This window comes from Aptenodytes forsteri, unplaced genomic scaffold (assembly GCF_000699145.1).
Source record: "Aptenodytes forsteri isolate BGI_AS27 unplaced genomic scaffold, ASM69914v1 Scaffold251, whole genome shotgun sequence".
Taxonomy (NCBI): Eukaryota; Metazoa; Chordata; class Aves; order Sphenisciformes; family Spheniscidae; genus Aptenodytes; species Aptenodytes forsteri.
This window is the reverse complement of record NW_008794082.1, coordinates 493,372-510,020: the sequence shown is the minus strand read 5'-3', so window position 1 is coordinate 510,020 and position 16,649 is coordinate 493,372.

Genomic DNA, 16,649 nt, shown 5'->3' with positions numbered 1-16,649 from the left:
GCCCCCTCCCAGCTTCTTGTGCACCTCCAGCCTCCTCAGTCAGTAGAGCATGGGAAGCTGAAAAGTCCTTGACTAGTGTGAGCACTACCTAGCAACAACTAAAACATCGATGTGTTATCAACTTTGTTCTCATCCTAAATCCAAAACACAGCACTGTGCCAGCTATTAGGAAGAAAATAACTCTATCCCAGCTGAAATCAGGACACACAGCTACTTCACTTGGTATTACAGATCTCTGACCTGGACTCTCCACAGCTCAGCATTTTATGTATGCATTTGTACTTCTGGCAGCTAGGTGTGAAACACTACCATATGAGCCTAGTCCTATATTTTGCTCTTACTACAGATGAATGTGACTATCAAGTCACACATTAAGTTTTTAACCCTCAACAGATGGCCTCAGCCTGCTCCCATTGAACTTGGAGGAAGATTTGCCTTCTGCTGGATCAAAAGGCTTTGCTTAGAGTAATAGCACCAGGGCTGGCCTCGAACTTAGGAAAGCTCCATCCAGCTACAGCAATGTACTTCTCCCACATTTGGGGATGTCCTTCACTTCTTTGTTGCTAGTTCTCCCCCTCTCTCAATTAAAGTGTTTGTTATATATTTCACACCTTAGGTTTCATGCACTAGCAGATGTTAAGAAGATTGATTCAAGCTTTGACTCTCTGTTTCATCTTTAACCCAGCTCTCTCCTTTGATCTGTATATCCACGCGGAGCTGGATCTTTCTGGTTCTATATGTTCGTCTTTGTACCTAACCTGTCCCCTTTTCCCACTCTGCCAGTGCTTTTGTCCAAACCTTCATCTTGATTATCAGAGGCACCTTCTCCTCTGACTTTTACAGCAACAACCCAGACTCTCTGAGGTTCACTTAACACGCTGTTAAGATTGTCCTAGGACTTGCTCCTGTGGCAATATTGTCCCTGCTTTGGTTCCCACTCTTCAAACATGGTCATCGAAGAGGAGCCTTAAAAGGCTTCCCAACTTCATTCTGCCATGTTTGATTGTGCCAGTCCACACCTGCCCTGAGCCACATTGCTCTGCCACCTTCAGTGCCTTCCTCATCTATGCCCGGCATCGGTATCTTAACGTTTTGTCTCCTGCCTCCCCCACTGTTCTCAGTCAGTACCTACTGTTGCCACCTCATATCCTTCAGCTCCCTCTTAAAAACACATGTACCTTAATGGACAGCGAAAAACATTACTTATCTACCAGAAAGGTGCTTTGAAGGGATCTCAAGCTGTAGACAGAGCGCATTGACCTCCCCTCGCCAGCCAGAGTTGTACTCTCGGTTCTGCCACAGCCAGTGGGGAGGGAGGGGTGTTGATTCCTTGTTGAAAAAGTCTCTTTTAGGCACCTGTCAGAGAATGGTGGGATGAATTATCCTCCATAGCATTGCCTGTTGATTGTGATGGCTACAACTAGCTTAAGTGAAATACTTAGCTTTTAGAGGTCTGAAACTGCAGCTCACCTTCAACGTACTGCCTTGCCGATGTGCTCTACACACCCATACTGGTTTTTAGAGGCCCTCCCTGGAGTGAGCACCACCACTCACCTTTCTTTTCATGCCTGCTGGGATCAGGGGTGTCAGCAGGAGGAAAGCCTCAGGCTGCTTCCCTCTGTCTCTGTGCCTGTGAACGGGGAGTGAGGTCCCGGACCAGCTCCCATCTGTGAGCTTGGTGAAAGCAGAACCCTTGGCACTTTTCAATTAGCACCGGATAAACAAGCAGGGTCATTTTACCCTTTGCTCAAAAACCCATGCCCTAAATCCCACGCCAGTGAGGGGAAATTAGCTTCTGTAGGACAGCAGAGAAAACAGTGCTCTCCTTTCCCACACACATGGGGATAATTGCAGAAGTAAGGGGAGTGAAGGAAGAACTGTGACTTTCCGATATACAGCTGTTCCTCTGGGTCACTCCGCCTGATCCAGAATAGCTAAATGGAGCAGATTGCACAGGGGCAGAATAACCTACAGGGTACATACGTTTGACTCCACATCACTGCATCTTGTCAATGGTGAAGTTAAAGTAAGCGCAATTTACTGGTTTTCCCTTAAGATTGAAAGGTGCTGACCTCATTGGTCAAGGAAGGGAAGCAAAAGTAGTTTGTGACATGGTTCCAGAAGAAGGGATAAAAATAACTTGAGAGGGGCTTTTCATGAATTCCACTACAACATTTTATATGCATTATGCTTTTTTTTTCCCCAAACCAAGGGATAATTCTGTAGTCAGAGAAAGAAAACTCTTGCAAAAAAACGCAAAAACGATCACTCATGAAAAACAGTTCTGAGGCTTTAGAAGAAAACATCTTCACACCCTGTCCTTCAATAAGCAATAGGGAGACCACAAAGTTGGTAGAGAGGATTTCTTCTGTCATGCATTCGGTCAGACAGAGCACATGTAGTATCTATAAAAACGTACACACATTTATCTCTGAAATCCAGACTAAATCCCATCTGAAGGTTTGTAATTTATTTTACAGGGGAAATGAATCACAAAAAGTAAGCTCATGCATAGAATATATTTGCAAAGAACATGAAAGCTGCAGTCCTTATCTAGCTAAACAGTTAAAGATGTGTTTAAATGCCACATGGAATGGGGACCTCTGTAAGGATCAGCATAGACATGGAAGTTTTTTGCCCACTTTTAAAATTATAGATGGAGCTTTCTCGCAAGAAAATTTTCAAGTTTTAAAAAATGCCTTTTTTGTCATTCAGCACCAGGTGCAGGTGACGCACAGGTTTCCTGCGTGGCCTGTAGGAGACAGTCTCACTATAGTAACCTTTGTGGCAGAACAGGACACTTGTCCTCCTTTTTCTTTTAATCACTGAAATAGAAAAAAATACTTAAAAAAATAAGGTAGTGAAAATTGGAAGTGTTTCACAGTTACTGAGCTAACAACTTCTTCTCCCCGCTAAAAGATCGCATTTTCTGAGTTTCTTCACCCACTCAGAGTCCTTCCAGCTGTTCTGCACTTTTGAACTACCACCTAATGAATAAGTAATACATTGCCTTCCTTAAAAATGGCAAATGTATATAAACAAAATAACAATGAACGGATGCCTTTAAAATACAGTTCCAGTTTTCCATCTACTCTGACATAAAGCATCTGTCAGTCTTAAGCATTTCCTATTTCCACAAATAATTTTAATGTTGAACTCATGACAGTAAAACTCTCAGTGGATATCACAGAGCCCTGTTCTTATCCTGAGACATGAAATTGTTTGTAGACTTGTGGGATCCTGTTTCAGCAATTTCAGAACAGTTTGACTTGCCAGGCCCTCCTTGCCCATGTCCACTTTTCTTAGTTCTTTCATGGATATCACAGTCACCACTTTTTTCACTGTCCAAAGCACTTGTGTGGGTGCCTCTAGGTACCTGCTTGTCTAAGTAATTTTTAAGTTAAATTCAGTTCTCTTGGCTAGACGATGCTTTTCAACGGTGTGTGCCGTTTCCAGTAATGCAAAACTGAGGTTTGAGAAGTGGGGAAAAGTTTGCTAAGGTTACGTCCTTGTTAGGTTTTGAAGTTTGGGGAAAAATGTTTGCTTTTAGGCTGTTGCTCACTTCATGCGATTGTGCCACACCAAGGTGGGCACCATGCACATTTTCACCTCATAATCACCATCCTGAAGAATTGCCGTCACACTCATTGAAAGATGAGAGACATATTTACGATCTATCTGACAAACCATCAATGTGACTGATAAGCTGATCTTGCCTGCCCATGTTTTTTCACTCTGCTTTTATCACACTTTCTGCTACAGGAAAAGAGCTGTTTCAATAATAAATCAGAACAAATAAAACTCTTCAGCCATGAAAAACAGACTGGATCCTTGTGCTAAAATTTACTAGGGATAATTTAGGTATAACAAAATTCAGTCTTGTACTGACACAGGAGCCATGGATAAGACAATCCAGTATAGATCCCTTCAAACAAATGGAGACCAAGATTTATGCGTCAAGTTTTGAGGGCTCCTGTCTTGAGATATTAAAGGATGATCTCCTCCACAGCTTAGAAATTACTTCTTTACATGACAGCAAAAACTGCCCCTGAAATTTCAATCTTCATTCCAAAAATTGCCCTTTCCAAATGCATACTGCACACCAGAGAAAGCTAAGAATTTATTTGAAATCCAAGTTGCCAATGAAAAAACAAGATCCTGTCCACTCACAGCTCTTAAAGAGAGCATGATATACTTTTTCAGAGGTAGACAGTTATGCTCAATGTCCTGGCTAAATAAGTAATTATATTCTGTCCACCTGGCTTCCCTGTGGGACTTGAAATTAAAACAATACTTAATCTCCTCCAAGTTGTGAGGCAGTATGCCTGAGTTCCAGCCAGGAGACTTTACATTTCTGCAGTAGATGAACTAATTACCATTATCCCCAGTGCCTGCATAATCTGAAGTAAAAATATCTCTGCTTCTCCTGTGTCTGCACCTTCTGGGTCCCAGAAGAAAATAATATTTCTTAACTCAATAAAAGTCTTTCAAGTCCTATCACACTGATATTCTTCTCTTTCACTTTTCCCTCACTCCTAGTTTTCAGGCAGAGCTTTCTAACTATTTTACTATTTATTTGAAGTAGAAAGACTTTTTAAAAGCCTGAGCGCTGGCAGAATGGCTTTCTCTATGATTCCTTGATTGCCTCCATCATACAGCAGCTGTGCCGACATGGGCTGCAGCCGCCCTCGTACCTCCCTGGGGCTCTCTGTGAGGAACAGGGTGTGAGAAGGTACCTGTGGCTGCCGATTTCACAGCGAGCGTGTGACCTTCTCCAGCAACAAAAATGTGAGGTGGACGTTGATGTTAGCTCAGTGCAGCTGTGGACCAAATGTTCATGTTTTAAAAGGGCTAATTGCTTACAAAACTCAGGCACGATCTGAAGAAAATGCTCTTTTTTGTTTCAGGACCACATGGAGAGAGTCAGGAGAATGACTTGGTCATCAGAAGTGCGCCTTCTCCCTTGCAGGAGTTAATGTCCCTCCATATCACAGCTGTAGGATCAGTTACTCCTTCTCTGGTCTCTGCATGTACATTCTCAGGAATAGCCTTATATTTATGCTATCCATGCCTAATTGCCTAATTGCATAATTCCCCTCCTCTTAAATGAGGATCCAATTATGACTTTCCATGTATGCCAACTGCTCTTACCCCTTGGCAAGTTTGGCGGTTTCCCTTTGAGAATTGGCAACCAGTAGTATACAGTGGCCACCAAAATTATTGAAACAACAGTATTTATTATTCATATTATTCAACACAACGCTAAAGAAAAAAATAGTTCCAAGTAGCAGCATTTTACATGCAAGTCTAACTCTGCCAAAGCCCAGACATCAGTGACGGCAACTGAGAAAGGCCTGTCTTAACCAGCTACCCCAGGGTGCCTCTGACTCTGTCTCCGATGTTCAGAGGGATTGAAGTGCTCAAGCATGCAAGTAACTCTTGAAAATGGGACTCAGACATATCTGAATTGCCAAGAAATATTCTACCCGACTGCAAGCCAGACTAATGATTTATGCCTTTAACAAAGGCACAGAGTATGTGCACACATATGTACCCTCCCTCTACTTGTCCTGCCTGATCAAAGTTAAGATAAAGTTTAAAAACTTCGTCCTCTTTTAATTAGTGATTTCATACATGATTGGGTGGTTCCAGGCTCAAGTTTTCTTTTTCAAAACAGGCTGACCTATAGAGCTCCGATTCTGTTGTCCTTGCTTCTTCCGTATTAACAGAAAAGAGATTTTTGTCCCCATAAATAATGCAGTTTTGTCTCAGAAGACACTGCTTTGACACTGTGTTGACAACAACTTCCGTATGTAGTTTTTGAGACTGTTAGCAACCACTGACTGTGGCACTGCACTACCAGGAAAAGAGCTGTCTTTCTGTCAGTCATTTTTCTACTAACCTAGTGCCTCAGTGTTAGCACATTTTTTTCCCTGTTATTGCAAATTGTTGAACCTTAAAAAAAATTAATTTCATATACACTAGTGATCAATTCCATAGGTGGGGCCTAAGGCAAAACACACAGATGAAATACTATGCATCTTCTTCTGACATGTTCTGGTGAATGCTATCCATTATATTACAAATAAAATCACCAGGACCAGCTGCTCATTTTATCTGTGCCCTTCCAATCAGACCAGCTATTAAAGTCTCCTTACTCAAAAATTTTCTCAGTTCAGACAGAATCTCTGCAGAACAGAGTTATCCAAATAATATTAACAATTTATTCCATGACTGTTATATGCAATACATATTATATATCTATGTGTGTATATACATACACACACTGAGGTATATTATATAAATGTATATTACATAGTATAATTATTACATACACCATCTAATATACAATCACTATATATATTATTATATATTGTAATTATTATATACAGGTACATAATATATATTGTATGCAAGTATATATTATATATAATATATATTATATACCTGTATATAATATATATACCCGTAATTTGTGTATTCCTCCTTTTTGCTGCTCAACCACTACTACATTTGTGTTCACTGGGCTTTGTTTTCCATGCACTCACCCTTAGAAGATGATGTGGAAACATCTGCAAGTGCAAAAGTGGTACAGGCTCAAGTGGTACCTCAGTGCGCTACAGAGATCCTCTCAGCTCTCAAACTCAGATGTAGAATGGGTGCAGGTCTGGGTGCGGGAACCACCTCTGTGCGTCCTCTGTTGCCATTGGAAAAGAAAGTAAAGAACCATGGGCATCAGGATTCAGGGAATACAAGCAGAATAACTTCTAACTCCAGTAGACCTTAGCATCTGAAACTTCTGCTCATTTGTAATGAAATTGTTCTCCCGAAGAATAATCCAAACTACTGGTGGGGAAAGCTAGATCTGATATCTGACCTGTCAGCATTGAACAAGAATTGATGCTCAGCGAAGAAAGTAAAAAGTATCTCAGCTAGACCAATACAGAGTAGGGCAAAATCTTAACCTAGACATCCTACTCTGCCAGGAGTTAGCCTAATACCTCAAAATACAAGATTTAATTAATCACCTTGCATAATATTGGACCCATAATGCATAATAAGGGATCTAAGTCTTTCAGATATTTTTTTTTTTCCTAAATCCATTTTTTATTCATCAATACTGCTGGTATGAAGGTTCACTGGAAGAGATGGATTCCGTGTGAAAGAAAAATGTCATATTCTTTCTGTAGCAGTGAGCTGCATTCATATCTCACTGCTCCCCACTAAAATAATATTCACTGAAACCCTGAGCGTAAAGGTCTTTATGAAATGTTTATTGAGAAAGAACATATCCTACCTGTAATTTCTAAAGCAAAATGAGTAGGCTGGCTTAAAGCATTTTGAAAATAAGTATGAAAAGTTAACCTCATATGCCACATCTGAGCCGTTCCTGTGTTATTCCAGTCGAGATAATTTACAAAACAAGTATTTGCAATGGAAGACTGCAGCATGATATTAACTTACGTGAATGCATTATAATAGTCAAGTATTTAATCACTTTTCAATTCTTGTAAAACAAAGAACATTTTCCAGCATGTCTGAACTATGCTCGCTGTAGTCAATGGGTGTTCAACTCCTCTACACGAGAGAATTGAGTTCGCCACCCTGCATAATGAAGACCTACTGTATTTTAGACTATAACTCAGCAGGTGATTGAATATTATCTGCTTCACAGAAAAAGACAAGTAAAATGAGCTCTTCAGCTGTAAATAATTCGGTCATAAAAGAGAAAGCTAATGTATTTCTTAGGTAACAGTCTCAGCTCTCCTGCATGGTGCACTGATTCTCCCTAGACAGTTCTGGATTTCATATCATCACCCATCCCAAAAAGGGAATGTTAGTGAGGATTTTTGTGAAAAGTCTCTTTGCTAAACTAAGCATGGAAATTCACATGAAGACTTCGGTGCAGAACATGGCCTGATGGCATTTTCTTCTCCCCAGCACAATGGGAAGGAGTACTGGAATAATGTTCTTTATCATCTAGAAATAGATGATAGAGAGAATAGAATTCTCTCCCACACACCTCCCAAAGTTAATCCGTATGGTTTGACAGCCCTGCAAATGCTCTCACAGGCTTTAGCAGGCTTTGGTTTATATTTATAATGCAAAATTAAGGTTTTAGATTATGTTTTGGTTTCAGAATATCCATAATGTAAAAAAGCACTGGACATCAAAGTAATCAACTAATCCCTTTATCGAGAGCTGTTCAGATCAATCATTAAAACACCATGAGGTTCTGACAGATGCCACCATGACAGATTTCTTTCCCCCCATGTTGTTTTCATTGCCGCAGATTTTTTGATTTGGGTCATAATTGCATTTGGGCTTTCAATGGCATGTAGTCAAACTACCTCATTTTGAATGTTAATTTCCTGAAAATAATTGAAAACCAATCCATATTTTTAATCTGTGGCAGGTGCTTGGCTACAACAGCCTCCTTTTGTTGTTGTTGCCATTGACATACAATATGTGATCCAGGAAAATGTCTGGTTCTCATGGCTATCTGCCCAACACTGGCTTCGTTAAATAACTGGTTTCACCTAGCCAAATTTTGAATGTTTGCAATCATTTACTTGTAATGCTGCTTATTGCCTGCCACCATTTCGTAAGGCAGCGCTTTGGCATTTTCAGCCCCGCCCTGTTAGCACTGGGTCTGTAGGCAACACACCCCGCAGTGTATTGTATCCTGATAAGGCTTCCCCAAAACCTTTCATAAAGCCTGTCAAATAGCACGGGCGATCTCTGTGCTGCCATGTGCCTGAAGCACCACCGTAACACAGCTTATGCTTGAACTGTCACAGTAGTAGTGGCAAAATACACCTGATAAGGAGACAGCATTTTGTTCAGTGGAACCATAGCAAATTCATGCGTTGGTGAAAATACCATGTCTTATATTTTTTTATATATATATATATATGCATGGATATTTATGTTACTTTGCTTTCCTCCTTCACAGTTCAAGTTATTCCCATATTGCACAGGGTGAGGCAAGGTCTGTGGGAAGAAGTAATGGTTTTTATGAAACCAAGATAGTTTCTCAGAAAAACTAAACAAGCCTTCCTGTATACAGGCCCTTCTTCAGGTCTGAAGCCAAGATGTTCATACAAAGTGATTTTCAAATATGGCCACAAGAACTTAGCCTTCAAGAGTGACACATAGTATTTAACTCCTCTATAACCAGCCAGACCACTAGAAAAAACATGGGGGCCCTTCTCACAAAAAATCAAGATATAAAATAGAATAAGTCTGCATAGAATATGCTGTGTATGTATGTCTACGCAGCATACAGCCGTCCCAGGCAGAGGTAATGGTTCTGGTTTAGAAAGCAGAATTAGTCAGCCTTTCCATAGTATATTGACAACTTTTCTGCAGCAAGCTTGAGTCTTCGTACCGCTGAGTAGTACAGATGTGCCCCCATAGTGTCCAATGTAGCTTCATCCTGGCTTAAAGCTTGGTGTGTACTTAAATGCTTTCCTGGGCTATTTAAAACACTTTCATTGCACCCTACCTGTTAAAAGCAGATCACAATAATCCTGGAAATGGGAGAAGACACTGTTTAAAAACGCTTTAAAAACACCTTAAAAACAGTCTACCTGTCTGTTAGAAATTTTGAAATTATTGCTGTCAGCCTGTTTCTCACAGGTGAGGAGTGAAAATGCTTTTGCTTAGCATCTTTCTCCTCTTTTTCTGGCCCATCTCCAGTCCCATCTCCCCAGGTTTTCTTACTCATTGCTAATAGGCAGCTGCAATTAAAGTCCTTTAAAACAACCTGCTTTCATACCAGCTGACTGCAAGCTCTACAGCAGTGTCACAACCTTCTCATTTTTGTTCCTAAGGACATGCGATTTTTCAAAGTTTGAATATATTTGATCTCTTCGGTTTTTAAAAGGCCATCAGGAAGACTGATTGTTCCTAGCTAATTGCAGAGAGAGAAAGGAGGAAGGGAAGCTGGTTGTTAATAACAGACAAATGCCCTGGTGTCTAGATAGACTTCAGTCATGATAATGCACGAGGTTTGGTGTCTGATTTGGCAAATTTGATCCTGTACTAAGAGACTGTACAAACTGAGTCCAACTCGGGCATGACTATATCTCTACACCAGTGTCACAACCTTCTCATTTTTGTACCTCAGGACATGCGATTTTTCAAAGTTTGAATATATTTGATCTCTTCGGTTTTTAAAAGGCCATCAGGAAGACTGATTGTTCCTAGCTAATTGCAGAGAGAGAAAGGAGGAAGGGAAGCTGGTTGTTAATAATAGACAAATGCCCTGGTGTCTAGATAGACTTCAGTCATGATAATGCACGAGGTTTGGTGTCTGATTTGGCAAGAGACTGTACAAACTGAGTCCAACTCGGGCATGACTATATCAGCAAAGTCTTGGTGTTCAGTGGCGGGTTTTGAGGCTGTTCAAAAAAAGACAGATCCAGTTCTCAGAGTATGCTTCAAGCTTTCCCCAGAGCAGGCGTCACCACTGTTGGAGACAACTTTTAAGAGCACGGACCCTCCTGTGGGTACGTCCAAACCATAGCTCTGCTAGAAGCCGCAGAATGGCCAGCGGTTGTACCCGGAGTTGGGCTTTCCCCTCACAGGGTGACAGCCTTCTCTGCTTGCTCTGTTAGCACAAGGGACACTATCCAGGGGGGGTTGCCACATTCCCTTTGGGGAAGGGACGGTCCAAGAGTCAGAACAGAGGATTTCTTTGCCATACTTTCAGGTCCGCCATCCGGAGCAGAAGAGTGAAAAGGGCTGTTTGAGAGGTATAAGATGAAGCGGCTGCCCCTCTTCTTCCACCTCTGCTTCACCAGGTATGTGAAACAGCTTCTCTGACCACATGAGGTTGTGTTTAAAGGCAAGAAATTCCAAGCAGAAAAACACCTTGGACCATGTGTTGTATACACGCTGCACGCCTGCCTCCCCTCCTGCTCCCCAGGGCCATCACAGAAGTCCACATCTTCTTGAACTGATTCTTGAGCTGAAACAGAAGAGGTGCTGGTGTGTATTTAACGTGCAAATATTAATGTGTAATAGTGACAGGAGTATTGTAAGTGACCTGTAAAACTCCTATCTGATAACAAATTTTGCGTATTATTTAGATTATAAATACAATACATTTGCTTTGTAGTTTTAAGATCTATAGGCTGGGAGGCTGTGGGCCACCAACCTTTGGACAGCCAGGAAAAGGATTTCCTTCCCTGGGCTTGGGACACCTGTCAAAGCCTGTGGTCTGGCCAGGACTAACGTGGGAGGACCAACAGTGCAAAAACCTCCGTAACCTGTAGCTTATGCCAGTCAGCAAAGTCATGCCAACCATGCCAGCAGCGGAGCTGCTGTATGTATGCCTGATGCAGCCTTTCTTGGCAGCAGGTCTGACTCATTTCTCTGTCCCTTCACACACACACACGGCACACACGATGCCCCCGAGGAGTCTGAGTGCATGCTGCCACAACCGCTGTTTGACTTCAGGTATCGCCTTGACTTTGTCCGCTGGACAGACGCGGCATTGACTTCTGTAGCGGGGTGCTCTCTTGCAGCCTTGCTGTGCTATCTATTAGAGACTTCTAAATTACACACTAAGGATAAAACAAATAAGAGGAGGGAGGAAAGCAGATTTAGAAAAATACATATTATCTATGCACTTTCTTTTGCCACTTGGAGATCCTGAAAATTGGATCTTGCTGCTTTTTTTTTTTAAAAAAGGTTTCTTTAGAGCATAAGAGCTTTCCTTAAGCAAATAATATAATTGCCCACCAGACTATATCATTGTTAAGCTGCTAAAAGGTATAGCTCTAGATAAGCAAGGTCTTTGGGTAGATTTTCTTTTGTGCTGGGCTTCTTGGAAGGTTTTATGATGGTTTTATTTTAAAGGAACTCAGCCTGTATGTCTGAGCACAGGAGAGGAAGGAAACTGGCAAACTTCTCTGCAGTTCTGAGCTTAGCAAAATGTGTTTGTGGTCTGCGGATGTTTGTCCTCTATCTCTTGCAGCATCTTAATGATGCAGCTCACTGAGCTCTGCCACTTGCCCCTGAATTTTCCTCTCATGCTTCCCCTCAGCTTATTTTCACCTCATTCAGTAACTATTAACATAATGCTGCTGTTAGAAGCCAGTAGGGGCTCATTGCTGCTCTCCTACAGCCACTCTCTACCCTGATACACTCACCTGTCTGCGTAAATTGAGCTAGTAAAGAGAAGACAATTTCCAGAACACAAAGATTTTAAGTCAGCTTTGCACCTGGTGTAAATCAGCATCGCTCTGTGCTATGCAGTTTTTCCAGCAGTGACTGGTTTCGCCCCAGTTCAGCAGATGATGAATGCGTATGATTCGTTTTTAAACGTGATGATTCAGTAGGGCCACAGCAAACCCCACATTAAGGTGTTTCTTTTGCTTTTAATTCCTGCTTTAGTGAGCCAAAAGATCTTGCACAGAAAAAAAGAAAAACAAAGGAAACATCCATGTTAAGCTCAGCTGAGTCCAAATTCTAGCTTTTGCTCTTGGGCTGTGATGTTGCAAGTTACAGTGACTGGGACTACGGATGGGTATTAAATGGTTGTCACAGGCAGATGATGTTGTGGTACAAGCAAGGGATCCAGCATCACATTCCAGAGCCAACCGTGTTACATTAGCGAGGAAGCTGGGCCAAATTCATCCGCTGCGCAATTCACGGCCTTTTTGTCTCCAGATTTTCCTTTTTTTTTTTTAGTATCTGCCAAGAGGGTAGTTTAGAGAACATTACACTGTCATAACATTGTATTCCACTGGCAATATTCCTTAATTGTAGTAATAATACATAATCAGCCATATATGTATGCATTAATATATTAGCTGCATAGCTTCAGCACTAACTTCTGTTACACCCAACAACAGTCATGCTTGGCTGCCTCATTACCTGAGCTTCAAGATATTAATTTCTTTCCGTTACATGCTTGGAGTATACATTATTTTTATAATAGGAGCCAATGATGTTTCTGTCAGAAAGCCATGGGGTTTTATTGTGGAGTCTATAATTTTTGTACAATGAGATTTTCAGAGGACCGAACAGTACAGCGTTGCAGCGCGTTGATGGGCTGGCAAAGGGTGAACTCTTGGCATGCTTATCAACCCAGAGGAGTTTAGGGACACCTAAAACTACCACTGTCTCCACCTCTAGCTGCATGTGCTCAGGGTGTCAGAAAATAAGCCCTTGCTTTTGGGGTGGCCAGAGTCTGCTGAAGATTTTGCTGTGACTTCTTTTCCCGAGGGCACTTGTTGGACCCATAGGAACAGGCATTGCTCCCTAAGCAGAGGGGAGCAGCTATTGAATGGGAAGGAAGGACACAAAGAAGAGTCAGAAAATGGGGGTTTTTTTGATAAAACCATTTGTCTGCAGTAACGGTTAGGCAACAATTAAAAGCCGAGGGAGGGAGCTTCTCAGCTGGCCTGGGGCAGGGCAGCTTCAGCTGGTCCCAGCTACTGACTGGAGTGTGTGTCATTTAATGCAGTGCTCCACATCCCACCATTCATTTACTGTCCTCCACCCAGATTCGGACAAGCTTTTGAGCATAGACCTACAGGACCTAAACCACACACCACAGTGCCACCTATTAGAGTTACAAACTTGCCTCTGAAGCCCCTGTGAGCCAGCTGAAGAAAAGCCAGTGGGGTCTATGAAGAGTAAAAAATAGTACAAAGGAAATCATGCTATGATGTGCACTTGTGCTAGAAGGGTATGACACCAGGGGAGGTAACAATGATGCTAGAGGAAAATAAATCAGGCAACAGAGAAGACCAACAACTTTTGTCTGTCTCTGCAAAAGCCCTGAATGACATCTGCTGAATGACAGTGCGACTCAATTTGCAAAGTCTTATTTTTAATTGAAACAAATAGCTACAAATGACATGCAGAATAAATGGATGGCTTTTTGCTGTGTTTTGCAAAGGTGAAATGTGGGACTGTGGAAGGAGGTGACATTGGTGAAGGGACTAACTTTGAAATGATAAAGAAAAATGAACAGGGGAGGAAAAGAGAGGGAATTGGAAGAAATGGAGCAAGAAGAACATTATTTTGTGTAAATTAAATTTAAATAAAAAAGGATGACACTGGCTCTGATCTTGTCATGCTGAAGTATTTTAAGGCCAACAGTAATAAGAGAATTATATATAACATGAGTACCCCATGAGTGCCAGGTCCACATTTTTTTCTTTTCTAATAATGAAGCTGCTGATGCACATTTGTCAAAACGACAAATAAATACCTTTTATATTGACCAAAAATGCTAGCCTCAGTCACTTATCATCTTCAGAGTTCACCTGCATCAAAGTGAGGAACAGTGAAATCTATGGAAAAAAGGCAAGAAAACACCTCAGAAATGTTAGGTTGCCATTTGACCTGTCTTTCGAGTCTCCTTAAATAGCTGGGCACAGCAGGGGGGTCCTTTTCTGTGCCTTGCTGTTTTCAGACTGCTGTAGAAGTTGATTTCTTCCACTCCAGTCTAATCAGCTCAGCAAGAGTTGCAGAGAAACTCCATCTGAACAGCGACAGCCATAAAGGAAAACTGTGAGCCCCCTCTGCCTGGAGGGTTATCATGGGTGCTGGCATATGCATGGTGGGTGGGTTCCTCCTAAGGGCCAGCAGACTTTGTTGTGTAAGAAAGGGAAGGAAGAACATGGGAATATTCAATCACGTGCATAAAATCCAGCAGCATTAAAAGAATGATTCCTGCTGTTCCCAGAGAAAGGCCGCGCAGTAATGCTATTATTAGGCATGGCTCAAGTTTCATCTGATGTTGTCACATGCCAGAACCTACCAAGGCAAAGATGTTTACCTACTCCAGGCAACTGCATGGAGGCATACAGGTTGAGTGGGCCACTGATGCAGTCAGTCACAGGGCAGATGCAAGGCAAGACAGGTAGCAGCCACAGAGGCAATTTGTTTGTAGAATGGAAGACAGGCAAAATCTTGCCTCTGGTCTCACGCAGGCTGGCTCAGCAGGCTTCAAGGAAGAAACAGCAAAAAATTATTATCTTTCTGAAATAAGAGAATAGCAGCTAAAGGATGAGTTGTGACTCTAAGAAAAACCGTACAACTCACTGTCACAGGATGTTGAACTCAATGGTATATATTTGTTCAAAAATATTTAGACTCATTCATTCACATTCAGTTATTATCAAACATGACAGTTTGGATGTAACTGCCTTGCCAGAAAGTGCCTGAACTTGTCAGATGTGAGTCATTTCATATTGGCCCTTTCCCTTACACACATTCCCTGTGAATTGTCTATTGGACAACAGCAGAGCTGGGGTGCTGGGCTAGATGAAGCTCTGGTCTGACCTCCTATGGCCTTTCTCCTGTTCTTATGAGGGCAAATCCACATGGCATACCAAAGGCATAAAATGACTGCGTGGCAGCATATATTCACTGCGGTAAATGCCATGCTAATGCATGTACCCAGATGCTGAGAGGTAGCTGTCCTTCAGCTCTCCTGGAGTCTGAGCAGAGAAAATCTGCCAGCCCTGAAGACCACATAGGCACATCCTTAGACAAACAGATCCTTATCGCAGAGGCAAAGTTATTAATTGTTCCCTTGTCTGCCCTTGAGGGAGCATAGTTATAGCCCATTGCTTACTGTGTGAGCCCCCAGTCCCTCAAAGCCTTCCCTGTCTGCTTAGCTTCATGCAGCACAAACAGCCTTACTGAACTTCAATCAGGCAAGTCACAGTGCGTAACATTAACAGAGCAAGATTTTGTAAGTCCAGGGCTTAAAGCTGCAGTCTAGCTCAAAAAAGTACTTATTTGTACTGCACAATTTCTAACAACATGTTTTCCTATAGGAGTAGTACTGACGTTTGACTAGTATGTGCAGTTATACTCACAATTGATTTTCCCATTCCAGAGAGGCAGTTGTACATATAAGCAAATACTTTTTCAATACCACCCAGAAGGAAGAAAAGGATATTTGTATGACAAACTGTTTCTAGACAAACATAGGTATTTGACTGAAAATTAAATCGAAGCAGCAATCTTCGGTATGGGTCAACACTTAGAGCTCTTTTCAATCTTTTTCCTGTTTGGGGAGCCCTAGGTATTTTCCAGTGGATGCCTGCATAGATGGATTAAATCTAAGACCACTGGCAATCAGCTTGCTGGGTTTAGTTACCTTCTGTGGCCCCCCAGATGTAGTCCTTGGACCACTGAGCCATGACTACAGGTTTTGGAATCACTGCTGTAATTCTTCAAAATTTGGGAGCACCTTGATGTGCTGAGAGGGTCGAGGTATAATGCCGCATTAGGAATTTCCTCATAAATCACCCTTCAGATCTAGTATCATGTGCAAGCCTTTCCTTCCCCACAACAGGAATTGATAAAGTGGAAGTCCTCCTTTGCCAGGCAAAGGTGGAAGGTAGGGTACAGAGAGCGGCCTCATTTAGAGACAGTGTCCAAATCTGGATCGGATTGTCACTTTTCTCCCTGGGGAAATACAAAATGAACAAAGATCCTGAGTTAAAAAAGGGTTTGCTAACAAGACCAGAGAAAGAAGGACACGCTAACAAAACCCCACACCACTCACATGAGAAGAGGTCATTGCAGAGCCAGGCCTGTCGCCCCATAAGGCCAACAGCCCCAAATTCGCTTCAATTCCGACAGGATCCAGCCGCCCCGCCCCGGTCGGT